This window comes from Aulonocara stuartgranti (assembly GCF_965226115.1).
Source record: "Aulonocara stuartgranti genome assembly, chromosome: 2".
In the NCBI taxonomy this organism is placed as follows: domain Eukaryota; kingdom Metazoa; phylum Chordata; class Actinopteri; order Cichliformes; family Cichlidae; genus Aulonocara; species Aulonocara stuartgranti.
Window position 1 is genome coordinate 11,794,062 of NC_138940.1, and position 20,651 is coordinate 11,814,712.

General features: G+C 40.0%; 1 protein-coding gene and 1 long non-coding RNA gene across 4 annotated transcripts in view; both read left to right on the plus strand.

Annotated features, from left to right (window-relative positions):
- The window catches only part of LOC309717428 (uncharacterized protein), a 219,859-nt gene that overhangs the window by 174,705 nt on the left and 24,503 nt on the right, over positions 1–20,651 (plus strand). The gene's annotated exons all lie outside the window — the stretch shown is intronic.
- On the plus strand, positions 3,146–7,471 carry LOC309712559. Its single transcript, XR_014278324.1, has 3 exons — positions 3,146–3,437; positions 7,112–7,315; positions 7,405–7,471. It is a non-coding gene; the product is annotated as an uncharacterized lncRNA (long non-coding RNA).

Below are 20,651 nucleotides of genomic sequence, written 5' to 3' on the forward strand. Positions count from 1 at the left end.
CACCGAGGAGAAAAGGGAAAAACTGAGACATGCAGGTGTGTGTGTGTGTGTTTGCTCTGTTTTGTCTGTTTTGTTTTCCTGCTCTGAGGCTTTATACATTTTCATCCACCTCTGATCCAGACTCAAGGTGATAAACATGGAAATAAAGACCTGCCTTTGTATGTTTTCATTTCCTGTTTAGAAGCAGCGCAGGTCCTTTTCTGCGAGCGCTCGCACAGCTGAACACCAAGGGCACGTCTATCTGACATCCTGCTAATGGCGAGAAAACATCCATTATTCACTCAAATTTTAATAAACCCGTAATGGGAGGAGTTTGAAATGAGAAGAACCTTGAGAAGGTCTCACCTTGTTCTGCACTTTCATTTCAAACTACTGCCTTCAAACCTCAAACTGAAAATTAAAAGTGCAATTAAAAGCAGCAGTTGAAAAGTTTGCAGACAAGCAACCTTTAGGATCTGCAGCCAGGCTGTGTGTGTGAATGTGTGTGTGTGTGTGTGTGTGAGTGAACACACCTGTCTTACCTGTCGCATCCTTGACTGAGAGTCTCGCAAACTTTCACTCAAAGCGAAACGAGTGATTTGATGCTTCCGACAGACAGAAACGGCATATAAAGGAATATAATTGTGACATCTGTGAAACAACTGAAGGAAAAAGTAAAAACAGTAATGCTGTCAGTCAAATTAAACACAGCGTTGTTTACTTTGTGCTGTTTTTTCTTTTTTGGTAACTTTGTCAGGATGAGCACGAAGACTGGGCGGGCCGGTGAAACAAACACACAGCTTCCAGGTCGTAGTGGCTTAAATCTGCGTTCTTTCTAATGGCCACCAGAGGGCGATTCCTCTGAATTATTGGACAAATTTATCTTATCATATTTTAGATTATGGTATAACGTTAAGAGTCAGAAAGAATGATTTTCCACAGACACCTCTGTTCCTGTCATAGATTTAAAACAACAAGAGTCGACTCAAAGTGCTAACCAAAAATCTCAGAAAACACATAATAAACACACAAAACTCACATAACCATCATGAGCACAATGAAAAGCAAAAGCAGTAAAGTTATAAGGAAAATTTTATGAAAAATTAAATGGAATAAATGATGATCAAACCAAATAAATAAATAAACAACGTACAAATGGAAACAACAGCTGACTGAAAGAAAAGGAGAATGCAGCACAGTGTAGTGATCACGTTTAACAAACATATGCAGCAATATGTGACACAAAATCAGGCTAAAGCCCAAAATGTTTTCGTTTTTGCTGTTTCCTGAAATTTAAAAACTTCTAGCCTGAAAAAAACCCATTAAAAATCATCTCTTTTTTTAAAATGAATTTTTAATTTGATGATGTCAAACTGTGTCTGTTCTTTGCAAACAGACAAAGAGTTGCTTGTAAATTATGAAACTTTTGATAAAAACTTTTCTATGGACGTGATCACAGTCGAGCATCACAGGCTAACGTTAGCGTCACTGACGGGTAAACTTCGCTAGCTGACCGGTGCCAGAAAGAGATTCCTGACGTTTGTGTGTTTTATGTGTAAAAGATTTATGGCAGGGTTTCATATAAAGTGAAGAAATGGTTTGTTTTGCAAGCATCTGTAACTAATCCAGTAGCTTTTGGTAACTTAAAATATCTTTATTGAACTGTGATGCCGTGTTTGTTGCAATTTGCAAAAACTGACTGGAACTTCTACCTTGTGACAGAAATCTTCTTTCTGGCTCATGTTTGACAGATCATAGACCCATAGCTAAACAGGGTTCCGTTTACTGCACTTTACAGTATACCTGACATTTTTCAGACAAGTGAAGACAAAGAGCATAATGTCCGACTCTGTGTGTGTTGCTGCTTCTAAGGTCCTTTTAAAAACTACCAACATTTCTTATGATTAAAAACACTGTAAGAGCACACATACACGGTGTAGATGTGTGGCTGAGGTCATAAATGTCACGTAAAAGCACACCTTGTACCCGGGATGTAAAATAACAACCACACGAGCTTGCAGGGAAACCCAGTCACGACTCACAAAGTCTGTGAGCTGTGACTACTACGGTGCACTGCGGAGGAAAGATGTTTTCTTAAGGTGGATTAATGAATTCAACACCCACTGGAGTCACTAATTGGAGCTAATTAAAGTCACTGAACTGGACCTCTCCATTGTGTTTGTGCTCCAGTTTTCTGAGTACAAATGGTATTTTATTAGTCACTTAACACTAATTAGCAGGTATCTGTGTGATGCACTCCAGCAGTCTGTGGATGCAGTTGGATGGATGTGTGTAACCTGCACATTCAGACACATTCGATCACAAAACGATTCAAATCGCTGTGAATAAAATGCAGCTGTGCCTCCTCCTGATGCAGACACGAACGGTTCGTGGATGAACCTCAGCCTGATTCCTTCCCCACATCTTTCTAGTCGGGCTTTTCACGTGGCGGTGTAATGCAGTCGCCGCCCCGCAGTAACACACTGTATTAAATAAAAAAATAACACCCGGATGGAGAGATGGGCAGGCGGAGAGACAGCCGGTTCATTTCCAGCGTCCAGCTGAGCAGCAGCCGATCTGTCTTCCAGCTCCTCTCACATTATTTTATGGCACTCGGCTCAGCGGGGAGCAGAAAGCCTCTGAGCCAAACTGTACCTACTGCTGGATGAATTTCCAGCTCTGAAAATATTACATTTCCTTTGTGCAGAGATGGAAATCAGTATTCTAACCCAAAGCAAAAATATGATTAATTGCTCCCTGCCTGAGTCCAGGCATGAGGGTAATAAGCCCGACTGGAGGAGTTTCGCTTTACAATTCAGCACTGCTTGCGTATGTGCAAATACATTTTTTAATGCATGCAGTACATTAGAAATATCCACAGAAAATTGAATTTAGATAGTTACATGTGTAAGTACTAAACTCATTTCAGATGAGGCTAAATGAGATCAGAAAGAAAAGGGGTAAGAGTGTGCAGCTCTTTGATACAGCGAACAAATAGCAGCGCTGAAAGGTCCCATTTTTCTTTGACTTTTTTACACGCAGGCTCAAATGCCGAAGTCAGGGAATCTTTTCATTAGCTTTGGCCTGAGACGCACGTTGAAATAAATGCCCCCTTTTCTCTTTTTTCACTGTAATGTGTGTTAAATATTTCAGAGATTTCCAGATCCTTTCACAGAGCGCAAGAGAGGAGGGTGGCGGTGGAGGAATGAGGAGCGACGCGTCAAACAAGAAAAGAAAATGCTGAGGCGAGAGGTTGATGTGCTCCACTGAAAATTTTTCTCATTGTGTTATCAGAAAGCAGATAATGTGTCGGTGTGTTTGGCTGTCAGCGAAGCCACAGAGCTGCGTGTTCGGGCCTCCCGAAGGCAGATTACACTGAAGGAAACAACGCGCTGACTCCAGCAGCCGCTTTGGGTCAAAGAAAGGAAACATCTGATGATGCGAGCTGGGACTTTAAGGTGAGCGAACTTGGCTGTTTTAAGCAGCAATGTCTGAGCCGGTCTCTGGGAGCAGCTTATTATTAAGGTGTTATCTTTGCGCTCAGGCAGGTTAAACTCTAAACCCAAATACTCAAAGCAGATAAATAGTAAACTTAATATTCTTAATAAAGTTCTCCTTAATCCAAAAATTTTAACTCCTTTGACATTTTATTCCTGTCAGAGTTATTTAAACTTTAATTAATTTTCAACTTATGTAAAAACAATTTTTATTTTATTTATTTAACCTGTATTTAAACAGAAAGATCCCAATGGGATTAGGAAAACCTCTTTTTCAAGGGAGACCTGGTGATTTAACCCTCAAGTGACTGAAATACCCTTTTAAACATCTCTGTTTGTGTTTCCGACACCTATAATGATTCTTTCATATCACCTTTAACATTTAATATCTTTTATAAATTTTTTATTTTAACATGTCTTGAACAGTAATAGCACAGTGTGTTACTGGAAGATGCCAAGAAAATACTGCTAAACTAAAGAAAAAATTTAAGGCTTTGATTTAGCAGAACAGAACGACTACTTTAGTTTTATCAAGTTTTACATTTCATGTTTTTGAGTTTTCCAAATTCCTGATGTTTGATTTTTGTTTAACTAAGAATGATTACGAAAGTGAAGAATAAAGTTGATGTTTAACCCTTTAAGACCTACCATAGAGCCAAGTCCCCCAGAGCTTAGCTTTATATTTTTGCATGCTGTAGTGCCATTTTTGGGAGCATTTCAAGTTTCTATACTTCAATACAACCGTTATATCCAAAATTTTAATAATATGTATGCATTTAGTCCATAGTAGCTACATACATTTCAAAAAAGTAAAATAAACTACAAAAAATCATTGTCGTTTTTTTCTTTTTCTTTTTTTTTACATATATTTCTAGTTAGAGAATTCTAAGAGGTTTATCCCTCAAAAACTGTAAATACAAAAAAGTTGCACAAAATAGTTTCCCACCATAGGAAACTTATTTTGAGTGTCTTCATAGTTTTATTTTTGAGATACACCAATTTTGATGTACTGCAGGAAAACCGAAAATAAATATTATAATGCAAATTTTCAAAAAAAAACCCCAGCATGTGCTTCAAAATAAACTATTTCCAGCAGTGCAATTTTAGTTCTAAGCCAGATCCTATTCAGAAAAGCATGAAGTCAAACATAACTTTTAAAAACACCAGTGTAGGCTTATAAGGCCCTGAAGGTAAAAAACTACACGGGAAAATGACATAACTTCCGGTTTCAGGCAGGTAATGGCGGACATGCAATACTTTGCGCTGGCATCTATTCCAACGTAGGAAGTGTTATGAACAGCTGATCGGATTGGCAAAGCGTGTTTCTGGAATATTATGTTTTTGTTGCTGCAAATGCTTTTTACAAAATTTTTGCAAGGCCATAGATTGAAGGAAAGGACAAGCTGATGGCATAAAATCTAAGTACAACTCCTCAGGTTTCATATGAAAAAAAAATTATTGGTCTAGCTTATGTGGTTGCAGTTCTACAGGGATTTGAAAAATAGTTACGCAAAACGGAGCGTGCCTGCTCCGACCAGTCTTAAAGGGTTAAAGTTTCCAGTTTAGTAAAACTTGGTACTTAAAGTTCATCAACATAAAAAAATTAAGGCAACCGGTTGCCTTAATTTTTTTATGTTTTGCTAACATCTTCAGGTTTACAGAGCAGGAAAGATAAAAAGTAAATCGCTCTGGAACTTTTCCCGCCACGTTCATTGTCACTCCGAATCAACACTTTCCCGCCAAAACATCGATTTGAACTTACATTGTTTCTTTTCTTTTTTCTATGAATATGTTTACATACAAAAGATTGTTTTTTTTTAGTGCAAAATCCCACCAAAGACACCAAACAACTCCCTCAAGGTGGTGTCGGAGAGGCGGATGTTGTCCAAGATAAAGACAATGTTGGATAACACCTCCCACCCATTCCATGACATGCTGGTCAGTCACAGGAGCACATCCAGTGAGAGACTGAGATTACCGAAAAGCACCACTGAACGACACATAAAATCATTCCTGCCTGTGGCCATCTCCCTGTACAACGCATCCACTTAACACACTGTTTACTGCTACAGCTACACATGTGTCTTTTTCAGCTATTTATTAAGAAGTGACTTTTATGTATGTATATATGTATGTATATATGTATATGTGTGTATATATATATATATACATACATATATTTTATGTATGTATATACATATATATATGTATATGTATATACATATATATATATACATATATATATACATACATAAAAGTCACTTATTAATAAATAGCTGAAAAAGAAACATGTGTAGCTGTAGCAGTAAACAGTGTGTTAAGTGGATATATATTCTATTCTTAGTTAGTGTATTGTCTGTGCAAAAGCACACGAAACTCAACGGAAATAGGAAAAAACAAAACAGAAATAGGAAAAAACTGATTTCCAAAAGTACAACGGAACTGTTTCTGGGGAGACAATAACTCGACGGACCAGGTGCAGGAACCCAAAACATGGTAGGTGTGTTTTATCATGATTCATATAATACTGATGACGGATTTTTAGGCTAATAGTTAGGCTAACACACTTACCTCTCATCTTTTCTTTCCTCACAGAACCACTTCTTTTAAGTGTTATTGTCTCCCCAGAAACACTTCTCTTGTGCTTTTGGAAATTCACTGGAGTCAGAATTATTTTTTCAGTGTGTTATACCTCAAAGCTTCTGTACCACGAAGTGAGAAATTACCATCGAAAACATATAATGTGAAAAACTATACATACATTCCACACAACTTTCAACTAAGAAACATTTTTATGATTAAACCTTTGTTGCCGAGCTTCTCGTCATTTTGCATTTAAATCTCTGTCTTGATGCAACTACGTTGTTGTTCCTGGAGGAATTTCTGAAATGATGTTTTAAATATATGAGTTTCTGCCTGGACTCCGAACGGAAGTAGTTATTTTGAATTTTTTGTATGAAGATGACAACAGATCTACTATTTTCTGTGATTTGTCAGTGTTAATCACCACTGGATTGTTAACAGATTGCATTATATTTACCAACTTGTCCCCAGCCAATCAGACTGATAGCTGTCTCCTGTCTTATTGCTGTTTTTTCACTGTCTTCATGCTGCAACCATTTCATAGGCAATGAGATTGCAAGTTTTTTGTACACGTTTGCAATAATTTTAGATGTGCTGTGGTCTCCAACTACTGTTTCCCTTCATGTGAGCACATGAGGAGAAATATTTTATGTGAGCACAAAACATTAGGCATTAGATTTTGTCATGCTAAAGCATTCAGTGGTCATTGATAATTTTCTTAGACTGGCTCGTTTAACATCATATTAGATCAACAAAGCTGTGACACCACGAGTGCAGTGAGTTGATGCCTGTTGTGTAAACATAAGGACAACAATTATTTGCTAGGACTGCCTCCTAGCAAATAATTGTTGTAATATAAGAGTAAAATAAGAAGAGTGAAGTGTTTACTCAGAATGATGCAATGTTTAAAATATGAATACTAATGCACTGCAAACTCGTTCCAACCATTTGTAAGATTTTATTTTTGTGCTTTGGGTTTGGGTTTTATTCTTCATCCTGCAGACTGTCTACATATTTAGAAATGGAAAACTTTTTTTCTCTGCATTTGAAAGAGAAACTGGAAGCTCCTGGATATCAGCCATCAGGCCGGCTCTCAGTGCAGCGCTGGATTATTCACACATTCGACCTCCAACCCAGAACAACAACAAACAGCTCAGCACTCGGCGCTCACTCCGCCCGGCGCTCGGCAGATTGGACGATTACAGGTCATGACACTGAAGGTTCGGCAGCAACGTTCATCTCCCATCTCCTCTGAGGTCAGAAATAGACTCCTCCGTCTCAGTTATTCCTCCCATATCCAGAATATTTGACATTTCCCTCTCACACGTTCTCTCTCTTTCTTTAGAATTACTTTTTATCACATAGTAAAGAGCATGGAGCGACCCGAGTGCCTGAAAGCAGAGAAAAATAACACCTATGGGGTAAAACTGAAGGTTTCTTTATATTTACTGTGAAAGATTATCTGTCTTTTCATTCTGAATGTGAATGACTGAGAAACGTGGCCTGCATGTGTTGTATAAAAATGTTTCAGTGTGTAGTCTGAGCTCACGTAGTGATTCACTGTCTTCTAAAGAGGTCATAAAAGTAAGTTCCTCTATTACTTAATGACCAAAATGTCCAGTTTACGGGAGTTTAAAGGTTAAATGAGGAGTGGATAATGAAGAAAAGGGGGAAGAGGAGGAAGTGGGTGCGTGTGCCTGTCGCCTGATTAGGGACATCTTATTGTTGGTGAGTGGCGAAAAAAAGGAGACCGTCTCGCCTCATGTTTTTGCCACAGTTGAATTTGAAAAGTGTCTAAAAAGAAGGAAGAAAGGAATGAGAATGAGAAAGATATTATTTAGGTCCCTGTAATGCCGCCAAAATACCTCCACCTCATTGTCACTCCATCAGTCCCAGCTGGTCAAATATGCTGGCTCCACACAAGAGGGACCTGAATATTGAAGGTTAGAGCACGGGTTAGAGTATTTTGAAATACTCTATGAACAACAAGTAAGCCTGCAGACTGATAGTGAAGTGCTCTGATGGGGTGATATGGTACATATGGTACATTAACATAAGATGGGGCCTGATTACTGACCAAGTACAATAATCTTGGTTTTTCTGAATTTAGAAATAAATTACAAGTCAATCAGGCTTTTTAAGGCATGCCTGGAGTTTAACTCCATCATCTCCCTTCATGGGTTTATTGCATAGCAATAAAATGTATGCAATATTTTCTACTAATGTTAGCTAAGAGAAGCATGTATTAGTCCCAATATAGATCCCTGTGGAACACCATGACTGACTTTTGTGTATGAGGAAGACTCCTCATTCATATCATGGTCAAAAAAGACCCCAAGGATCCTCACAGTGGTGCAGCCTCAGATCACTCAGCTCGCATCCCTACAAAAGTCAGACCTACAGCTGGCAAACCAGGCCCTCATTATGGTTGTTAATCTTAAAAACAGTTTCTGTTTAAACTGATTTGAAGATTTAAATGTGGCATTGCTCAGAGAGGAAAATCAGAGATCGTTTACAGAGGAAGACACTGACTCTGTGGTTACTGAACCAACACGCCGCAGAAGCTGCAGCGTTTTAACACGTGCAAATGTTTGACGAACAGTTTAAACACTTTAAAACGTGCAGACAGAAAGACTAACCCCTGCTCCTGTAAAGAGCTGACGACGATTTTTCCACACAGAAACAGAGTGGGGGGATTTATGTGTGTAAAGTGGAGGTTAAGCAGGATTTTTGCAGCGTCTGTGAGCTCAAACTCGACTCACTGTGCACAAACACAAACTTCAACACAGCTAAGAAGAGACAGGATCAAAGCGACCAAGCGTTTCGACGGCGTCAACCGGGAAGTGCTCCAAGAACATCGACATCAAATGAAGAGCAGGAAAACATCTGAGGAGGGATGGGGGAGCACCTCAAAGTACATCCATCACCCAACACCTCCCCTCAACACACACACAGACACACATACATGCGTTCTGTCTTGTGTGCAGTTCAGGTGTTCATCGTTTGAAAAACACCCACCTTCACAGTCAATAATTCAGTTTCTGAGCGGTAAAAAGGATTTTTTAAAACTTATGTAATACAAGAAAATGACATGATGTTATGGTATCCCCATGGTTTTCAATCATTTTTATGGAAGAAGAAGTAAACACAACCATAAATGCATGAACTGGACATGTTGGATGATGGTTACAATGAAGTCATAAAAACATTGCTTTCAAACTGAGTTTGAACAAGAAAGTGTGCAATATTTCAAATATTTTCATCGTCACTTGGGGCTTAAAGTTTCTGCTTTAAGGTTGTCAAAGCTGTAAAGCTTCCTCAATGGTTCAACCTAAAAATCAAGCGAATATGAGTGAAAAATTACACGAAAAATCAAAATCTCCAATTCAGCTTACCCACCCAACTCTTGTAAAAAGTCATTGTAGAGGAAGTAAGTTCATCTCAGTATAAAACAGGTAAGAGTAAATATATAATTTGGTTTCATTCACCAGATCGATTATACACTGTGTGTCCTGAATATGAGACAAACATATTACAACATAAGCACTTTGTATTCTTTGAAAATCGCCTCGTCACACAGTGTATTTTCACAGGATTTGAAAGTGAATCTCAGTAATACACAGCAGCCTTATAAAGACAGTTTAATCTCCTACATATGCCAAACCTACCACTCGCAACCTCGCCATCTGAGAGATTTAAAACCAGCTGGGAAAACAAGTTGGCTTTCAAAATCAAAAGGATGTGAGAAGAAAGTCTTAAACATACACAAACGTGTTCAAGCTAAGAAAGTGTACAGACTCCAAAGTAAAAATACACAGCGTACTGTATATCCTGATGTTTCAGCTGCCTGTCATCAACGCCACTCCTCAGAAAAAAAAACTTTTTATCTTCTTTAACCTCACAAGAGCCGGAAAATATATGAATTATTATCAGAGTTTTGAGGCTTTAAGAAGAAACTTTTTTGTTTCATTACAAAAGAACAAAAAAACAAAAAAAACAAACAAACCACGACTTCCTGATCCAACCAGTACTTTAACACTTGGAAAGGATAATAACCTCACGTGAGGTTAAATGGTGACTTTTTGTTTTGTAAATCAGAGTTTTGGAAGTCTTAGCCATGGCGAGTCTGCTCGGAGCGAAGCTTCTACTGGAGCTGCAGAGGAATCTTCAGGGTTTCAGAGGTAAGTGGGGAGGGGAGGAAACACAACCCGAGTGTTCGAGCCATCATAGCGGGGAGCGTGAGGTGCTTGGACAACAAGATGGACAAGCACAGACCCAGAGGGAACACTGCGTGTACACGTAGCACTTCCTGCCACCCACCAGAAATAAAGGAATCTGAATGCACCTCCAGACAACAAGAATCTTTATCAAGAAGCATGAAGAAAAGGTGCTGGCAGGGGACAGGACTTAAGCCAGGAAGCTAACCTGAAGCCTGAAGAATAACAGGAAGAACACGAACAGACAGCATGAACCACACAGGACTTCATACAGGCTGATGGACGATCGGGGAGACACAAGGGAAAGACACAGGAAGTAGCACAAGATGTGAAAAAAGGGTAACTTTCAGAGTAAAACAGGAAGTTAAAAAAATCCTGAACACAGAACTACCGAAGAAACCCGATGATTCAAAACTCAGAACAAATAAAACCATGACAAAATGTCTTGCTTTCATGTGCTAATTTTATTGTTCTCATTGTTCATCTGGTTATTGTGCCACTGAAAAAGACTAGATGGACATTTGTCTCTGACACTGTGGTTAAAGCAGTTAAATAATGGCAGCTATTTTCACCATCATTCTTTAAACAGATCACAGACACTGACTTTCTTTTACATTTGATCTCCAATTTAACCAAAAGTTTTGATGGCTCAGTTTAGCCTGTCGTGGAGCTTCAGTGTCTGCATTAGGAGGATGGAGGGGTTGCAGTTATTTATTTTATTTATTTTACCTTTACTTGGTGATTTATTTTACGCACTTAAAACTACTTTATTAGGTTCAGGAAAAGCTTGTGTTTTGGATTTTGAATGGTACTCCAAGACTTTAACACCTCGACAGTCATGTGCATGTGGTTCTTTGGGAATAAAGGCTCCGTCTCTCTATGGGACCTATCCAGTGTGTGAGGCATGACAAAGACGGTGGCCTGAATATTGGTCTGCCAGCGGTGCGTCCGTGTGACCTGCTGAGGGAAGTCGTCGTCCTTGTTGTTTGAACCCAGTTTGAATGGACTCTCTGATTGGATCAGGTGAAGCAGAGGTGATCTCCTTACCTGGATAACCTGGCCCAGCGTCTGCAGCTGCTTCAGCCCAGCTTCCACGAGGACAGAGACACATCATCTCATCCCACTGGGCCTGCACTGATGTGATTTTACTTATTAAGCTCCTCATACTAAAGGAGCCATGTTAAATAAATGAAGAGTAAGTATAATAGAATAAATATTTCTCTACGTTTCTGAGCTGTTTTGTTTTGTGATATTTGATTTATTTTATTGACCTAAGTTGTTTTTCATGTTTTGGCTGCTGCGGTGTGTTACCTTTTTGGGATAAATAAAATATCATCTTATTTTTTCTGTGCTTATTTTATGATTTTCTTCTCATTCTTCTGGTTATTGTGCTTCTCTTTGATGTTTCCTCTCTATAGGACATAATTTCAAGTTATATTCTCTCTTATTTGTATATTCTGTCCTTCAGCTCAGTAAGTGGTTGGTAATCTATACGCAGATTTATCAGTTGTGGACATTTTATTTCAGTCATTTTAGTTTACATGTGATGCTGGAAATGATGAATACTCTCCGTAATCATACCCACCCACTTTGTGTTTCATTGTGTCTCCGTCCTCTCTCTCTGTGCCTTATCGGCTCTCCACCAGGTTATTAGTTCCCTTGCCATTGCCATGGCAACAAAGCGCTGCGCCTGCCTCACCACTATCCATTATGTTTGAGGAGAGAGAGAGGGTGAGCGAGGGTGAGACACATAGAAACGCAGAGAGAGAGAGAGAGAGAGTGATGTAGTGGAGTGGAGGATCAAAGCTACTCGGTCACTGCAGCGACGGACGAGGATGAAACCAGCCGAGTCTCGTTCTACTCCAAACCATAGTGGACCCCCTCTGTGTGTGTGTGAGCGTGTGTGAGTCCATAAAAATGCGACTCAAACGTGTTGTTGTGTCTAAATCTTGTAGCAGTTGTGACTCATTAAGGCCTAAATTTAGCAGTTCGTTTGGACTGTGATCTTCTCTGTTTTTACGTTACAGTCCTCGTTCCTGCTCCAAACCAAAGATTAGAAACACGATGGAGGGAAAAGCAGTTTGCCATTGCATGTTACAAAAGAAGGAAAAATTCACTTCACGTTCCCATTGGCAGGATCTGACACAGGTAACAAGTTATCAGCCAGTGAGCACACAGTGGATAAAAGCTTCCTTTTTGGCTCTGATAATGACCAGACTTTAGAAAATTAGCTTCACATTCTATTTAGTGGGACCTGAAACCATGAAGTCTTCAGGAAACTGTTTAACTGAGGTCACAAAGCAAAACTTTCCTCCATCCACTTATCCCGTTCATGGCTGTGGTTGGACTGGAGCCTATCCCAGCAGCCACAGAGCGAGAGGTCAGCCCAGTTCCTGGGCCAACACAGTGAGACAGGAAAAAAAAAATCACATTTATGGCCAGTTTAGGATAACCAGTTAACCTAGCCCCATCAAACCCCGATGACCATTAAAAGAATGCAGATTATTAGACTTAGCTGTTAAATCTTTTACATTGTTGATGCTTTGGCCAGTCTGCGCACTTCAATCACTCATTCGAGCATTTATTTTGATGTTTTATTTGATCAATTTTAACTTCAGTAGCCACTAGAACATGAAAACCGCACACACATAATAAAAAGACATAGTTTTGTTTCATTCTCTGTAAAGTGTTAAATCACACTGGACGTGTTTCAAAAGGATTGCTTTGGGTCTTTTACTTTGAAATGTGAATATGTTGTTCCTGTTCCCTACTTCCTGTCATCCACATCCTTCCCCTGTGTCTGTGGTCAGTTTCCAAATACACTAAATCTATTCATTACCCTTAAAACATAAAGTTGACCAGATGCTATTGTTAGACTGCCTTTCTATCAGATGGCGTTTCCAGTGTAAGCAAACCGTGTATTCTGCCTTGGTTTAGCCAGGTGTGGAGCTCCAGTGTTTGCATGAGAAGGGTGGAGGAGTTGCAGTTATTCATTTATTTTTAATATTTACTTCCACAGTTACTTGCTTGTTTGTTTTAGGCACTGTAAACTACATTTTTAGGTTCAGGAAAGCTTGTGGTTTGGATTTAAATGTCCCTTTCTAATCTAACCTGCACATTGGGCAGACCAAATACAACACCGAGCGTCCAAACATCTCTGTGAGGACATCCGAGGGCGACCACAGCTTTGACAAAACAGAACGATTTTGTGCGTGGTAGCGAGCTGACGTGTTTTCTACAGCCACTGAGACTTTTTCTCATGTCCTGCATGTGTCAGAGCTGATTTATCGCCACAAACATGAAAAAACAAGGGAAATAAAAAGCACATTCTACGGAAAGCAATTTAATTAGGAAACTGAAAGGAGGACAAAACTATTACATTTCCACGTTTTTTGCTGCCCCATCACACGGACCACTTTTAATGGAAGACTTAATGTTCAGTCATTATTCATTTCAATTAAATTAAGGACACCTAGTGTTTTATGTCAGAACTCTGGAGTGCCCATTTCAGATTGGTGATGTGTCTTGGCTGCACACTCCACTTCATATGTGCCATTAAAATGCTCAATAATCCACTTTTGTCTGCGTAAAAGTACAAAGAGCGAAGCCACAAATCCAATTCACCCTCTCTTTGATGCAGATGCTGCTGCTGATGGTCTCGGCCTGCATGTGCGTGGCCTTTCCTATTATTTGCTCTTACTGCATATAGATTTTATGATGATGTGTGTGGGCTACTCACATCCTGTGAACTGCAGGATGTATTTTAATGCATCAACCAAAAGCTGCCTCCTCCTCCTCCTCACCAGGCCGTGTAACATCCTGTGGAGATCTGTGACACTTCATTTTCTGGACCACAATTTCCACAAAGTTATTATTTGAAAAGGATAAAATCAAGTTCCCATCGACAGAAACAAATCACAGAGCCAGGAAATGAAGCAGGGTTGTAGATATAACTAGAAAATCCACTCATGGTCATCGGGTTTGACCCGCGCGATTGTCAAGTTCATGAATTGAGCTTGTTGTCAAAATGCTGTTACTCAGCTGAGTGTTCAAAGAGGGTTTCCAGGGTTGTGGTGGAGAGCTGCACCTGCTAATGTGTTAAAGCTGGATTCCTGCATTCAGTTTCTTTTGTAGATGATAGAATCGCTCATTTTCTGCTCATGTAAAAACTGCTGGAGCCCATTTCAGAGGAATGAATCAGATATTATGTGAAACTGCATGCAGTGCATCGCCTAAAAATTACAAAGACACAGAGCTACGGGAACAGCAAAGCTGATAAAAAAATTTTTGGTCTGAAGTGCATTGCAGATATACAGCTAATGATTATAAATCCCTATTTTTATCCCCTCCCAGCTGTTTTGGTCACACTTGTCTGAGAGCACAAAAATATAAAAACTTTAAATTGATAAGACTGGCTAATCTAAGTGGAAGTAATGTAACTACTCAGTTGAGTATTAACTAACTGTAGTTTTAATTGTATCACTGCTTTTCGCAAGATTTTTATAAAAAAAACCCACCTTGTTTTGATTAGCCTTTAGCTAGCTACATCACATTGTTGCTTTAACCCCCTAGGACCTGCCGTCCACATATGTGGACATCACATTTTGGGTTATTTAGACCAAAATACTCAATTTTGCTCTACAAGGGCCTGATATCCACTTACGAGGACATTGTACTGCTACTGTTCTATCGAAATTTTAAATGAATATCCATATGTGGCTCTCATTTTTCTTAAAAAACAAAATAAGGTAAAAAAAAAAAATCTGCTAATTCTTTGTTTTTACATTCATCAGGTCCCAATATGCCCAAATATGAAAGAGAAATTAAAAATGCATGCTGTGGAAGAGTTCAGGTCTTAGGAGGTTAAATATATCTAGCTCAGTAAGACGTGATGTTTTTAAAGTAATAGCTAATATAAAGATACAGCTAGGTTAGCAGGAAGCGATTTGCAAATAAAGTAGCCCTACATTAGTTAGTTAGTAAACTTACAGCCCTGTTAAACTTTAAAGCCACTAATGTGTGTTTTGGTCCTTGTCTCATCATGGCCATGCAGACGTTACCCTTTATTCTTAGTGTTTAAGATAAGCTAGGCTGGCTTAAGAGACTACTACTAACATGGTGTGGTGTTGGTCTTCCTATCCAAGTCACCAAAGTAACCCATTAAAAGCAAACTGCACTGAAAAAACAGATTTCACAATAAACCATGTTGTAGCTAAACTATGATTGTCATAACTGGATATGGAATGACTTAGCTACTGCATAACATCAAGTTTTCCTGCACTGAAAGATGTGTTTTATTATTTGTCCTGTAACTGAATGTGGTGGAGACAGGATCCAAATCCAGACTAAAAATGTATTTTCAAAGCAAGAACATAAATAACATTATTTAAAAAACTAATAAACCAGTGGATCATCGAAGGCAGGACAACCTCATGGGCCGGTGTCCTGCCGGCTTAAATGTGTCCTCGATACAAAACAGCTGATTTAAATGGCTAAATTAGTTCCTAAACATGTCCTCAAGGCCTGGTAATGACCTAATCATTTGTTTTAGGTGTGTTGACCCAGGGTGATATCTAAAACCTGCAGGACACTGGCCCTTGAGGCCTGGAGTTCCCCACACATGATCTAAGACAACAAAACGCTAAAACTGGCTAACAGTGAAAACAAAGTTGGATGATTATGAGACAAGACACAGGTGGTAACAAAGCACAGGCGGAGACAATCAGCAACAGCTGAAAATCTCTAAGGAGAAACTAAACAGGAAGTGTAACCAAAATAAGACACATGAGAAAACAAACTTTCAAAGTAAAACAAAATAACAAAAACACATTAACTAACATGGAGACATGGAGGCTAACATCAGGGTCACCAGCTGACCACCTCAGGCTACATGACCCATCAGATAAACTGATATCTTTGCCTTCAAAGACATCAGTATCCACACCGTGTCTTCTGTGACTCTTGGAGTGGACCTTGAAAATTTTCTTGTATTTAATCAGAGCCTAAATATATTTTCCAGCATTAAAAATTCCATGTTTATATTTCATGTAGTCAGAGTTATGTCAGGTCAAAATGTTGGAAACACAACATGAATTGAAAGCATGAAATTTTAATCCACAATGTGTAACATGCTGCAAGGCCTCATTAAATGAATCAAAGTTACAGTACAGAAAAACAGCTGATTCTGAAGGGGGTCAGGCTGGAAGTTTTTCCAGATTTGGCTGATTTCATATGGATTAACCCACTAAACACGATTATAGAAGGCAAGGGAACAGAGAAGGCATGGGGAGAAAATAACAGTGGAAGCAGCTGAAAACCTTGGGGAGTGTGACAGTCTCACTGTTGTGGCTTTGCAAAGGACAACCTTTAATCCAGTTTGTTGCCTAAAGGAAGCAGAGCCTACAAACTAAGAACCCCTGAATCTTGCTGATAAAAGACATGAAACTAGCTGTGCTCTGGTACCAATTAAAGGTGAATTAGCAGAATTTTTAAACTGAAGAAGAATATTAATGAAGAAATCTCTTATGCATATAATGCAGCATTATCCACCCAAGTGGAAGCACTGGGAGTGAGGTTGGCCCCCGTCTGCCATGCACCTATGTGAGATGATGACGCTGTAAATTGATGCGCTCTCTGAAGAGTTTCCAGCAAATTTCAGCGAGAGGAAGAAACAGATCAGTAAGCAACATTAAAAAAATATATCAAGCATGTGAAACGTGTCAGTTAGGGAGGGAGTGGAGGGAGAAACCTGGAAAGCTACTCAGAGTGAAGCTGCGGCACTTAGGCCCAATTAGAATGCATATTTTAAGTGGAGTTAAACCCGCTGAAATATTCATGATGTGCCCCACTGCTGCTGCAAGAGGAGAAGAAAAAGGAGGAGAAGAAAAAGGAGGAGGTGGTGGTGGCGGTGACGAGGCGGCAGGACCGGCCTCTTGGGGGCGCCATGCTCACATGGAGTGGCTTAAAGAGGACATCACGGCTGTCCACGCAGAAAGAGTAGAGAGGGGAGAAGAAACGGCAGGTATGCTGGACAGACGGACGGACAGAGAGGGAGAGCAGGGATGGGGAGCTGATGCTCTCATCCTCGCTGATTTATTGTACAGAGCAGCAACAGCGGCTTCGGCTCCTCCATCAACACACAGACGCTCTGCTCGGTGTAACGGCAGCACAGACACAGTCATCATGTCTGAAGCAGGTTTTGTTCAGGGCGACACAACAGGGGATGCTTCAGTGTCAGCTCCCATCAGCGACCCGAGCTGACGGAGCCAGACTGCACTGAGCCACAGAGATGGGAATTATTACGCTCAGCAGAAATCTGATTTTTAGTTATTTTAGCACAGTTACAGTAATTTCAGCCCAAACCTTGTGTCCATTGAATGTCCAGCCTGATGTCATTTTGGCTTTACAGCAGATATAGCCTGCGGTGAATGCTTGTATAAGGCATGAATAGGGATGGGTACCGGTGTCCGGTGTCATGATGGCACCGGTTCTGACATAAACGGTAGTAACCAGACTGAAAAGCAGCGCACATTTCGGTGCTTTATTTCGGTGCTTTTTTTTCCTGAGCTGTGATACACTTCTAGCCAATCATTTCACGTTTCCGAGGATAGTAGGCGGGTCCAGGTACGTACGTTCTTTTAGAGCAGAGCTACAGATTAAAAACGTCCAAGGCGAAGCGGTCAAAAGTCTGGCTGTACTTCACAGCAAAATATGCAAACTCAGCAGCCTGCAACAAGTGCTTTAAGCTGATACTGTGATACTGTCAAAGGAGGTAACACCTCAAATCCGATGAAACACCTGGCGATGCATAGCGTTTTTTTTAAAAGCCCAGAAATGCGCCGTATTTGATAGCTTGCTGCGAGACCTCACTCCGTGCACATCTACTGCGGATGGGTTGCCTGTTATGCAACATCCCCCAAAAACCCGAAGATTAGAGTCCTGGCCCCTAGCCCTGCCAGTGTAGCAGAAATGATGACGGATGATGATGGCAGCAGCAGCCGTTCTTCTCTGCGTGAGTAGCTTAATGTTGTTCGTGTGTAATTTACGTTGAGTAGGATAACCACATTATTACATTAATGCATGTAAGGTGAACTAGCAAACACCATCATAGCTACATACGGCTGTCTTCTTGTTTGATGGCAGATACTCCCTTCACCCTGGCCAAAAAGACTAAAATGACCAAAGAAAAAGTGGAAAACAGTTAAACATGAGAGGTTTTGGACAAAGTTTGTGTTTTTTCCATTGTTTAAGCACTGCTTCCAGCCAAGAATGATACCATATATGCCCCATAGCTGCAGAAAAGGCTAACATTGTTATCTTTTTACAAAAAACAGCTGAACATGAGAGGTTTTTGGACCAATTTTGTGTTCTCCATTCTTTAAGCACCGGTTTGAGCACCGTTTGAGCACCGGCACCGTTTCAAAAGTACCGATTTGGCACCGGTATCGGATAAAACCTAAACGATACCATCCCTAGGCATGAAGTTATATTTAGTGTTTATGCTAAAGACAATCACTCTATAATAGGTTGTGAATCACAAGGAAGTACCTTAGGAACAATCTGAGGCTGCACTAAAAGAAGACATTAAAATAAAGTGAACCTACAGTTTTGTCCACATATATTCACTAAAAGGAGGCACCATGAATGTGACATCTCTTCTCCTGCTCTTCTGCTCTGCTCAGACTTTTCATGTGTGGCAGCTGATACAGACATATAAACCTATTCTGCTTTAGATCTCCTCCAGTGACCGATCTTCATATTACACTCTGCCAAAGTTTCAAATAATGAGGTAAGCAGTAAACCCACAGGAAGCTAGACTGCCGTTAGCTCATTTGCATATCAACAACTACCAACTATAGGTTACATAAATAAAGGCTATTTTAATTTTTCAACTTTTTTACTGTAGGTTAGAGAAAACCTTGACAAATCATCAACAACCCGGAGCATCAGGAGCAGGTCAGACCAGTTTTTCACGCTTGGACTAAATGCAGATTAAGCTGTGTTTAACTGTTAGTTAAATCACAGAGCCTTCGCTTTGTAAAAATAACTATCGGTGCTCTTATTAAGAATCTTAGGAATCTGGTTTTCTGAAAGAAAAGCACTGAGCTGCTGTTGTTGTCAGATCACTGCTGGCTTTCATGGTGTTAATAACATGTGACACAGTGAGTGCTGGACCAGTGCACCAGTTGGAAATTCTGGACACTCTCCTGGTCTCGGCACAATCGAGCATTAATAAAGAGAGCTCACCAGCGCCTCCACTTCTTGCATCACATTAGGAAAGCTCCCTCCCTCCAACCCATCCTCACCACTTTCTACATTAGGCATTATAGAGAGCTTAGTGCCCGCATCCATGCAGTAAGCCCCTTCAGAGATGTGTGAGGACAGTGAAGAGTATCACTGTGACTCCACTGCCTAGATGCAGGACTTTGCACTAGAACGTTGTCTGACCACAGCAAACAAAACCTCCTGGGAAGAGCTTCTGCAGCTTCTGGAACAGGTTCACTGCCGGCCATCATGTAGCTGAGCGCTCAATAAGACATTCCCCCCCAACCCCGTGCACACCGACACCAGCACTCACAAAAACATAAACACACTCACAGTGGACTGCAGACAGTACAACTTCAGTCAAACTTCAGACTGCTGTAAACATTCAACTTATTACAGTTTTTTCTACTCTTCAATCTGGATGACATCATGGAGAGGGGATATCCTTCATATGTCCATCTGAGGCACAGAAGCTCCTCCTACCTGGGGCAAGGGGGTGGAGCCAAAACAGCTGGATCGTGAACTGAGAGGCTGTGCTGACGGCCTGGATAAGATAAATAAGGATTATTTTCAATCCTAAATCATACAAAGCTGTTCTATTTAAGCTGAGAATCAGCATGTGTGGTGAATGCTGGAAGATCTTGATTCCTCAAATGCTTTCTCTTCAAGAGTAGCATCGCTTTAGCTGTGTATATTGAGCATTGTGCTCATGTATGCCTTTGAACATAGTTTCAAATTTCAAGTTTCAAGTTTTATTGTCCTGTACAGATAACAGTGTAGCCACATTTATCCATAATGAAATTCTTTGGCTCCTCAGCTTTACATGAGCATATAGAGAGTGTGCAGTTATATCGAGAAGAAAATAATAGAGAATAGCAGTGGTAGTAATAAAATAATAATAATAATAATAAGGAGAGGAAAAAAGTATTAAATATTAGAGAATTTAGTTGGTATTTACATTTAAGACAAGTTGGTATTTACAAGTTTGTGCAAGAGTATCTGCAGGTTGTACAAAGTTGTGCAATGAGCATTTAAGTAGCATTTGTTGAAGTGACAGTGTGCAGAGTCCTGTAATTGCAGTGAGTGTGTAGTGGTGTGTATGGAATGTCAG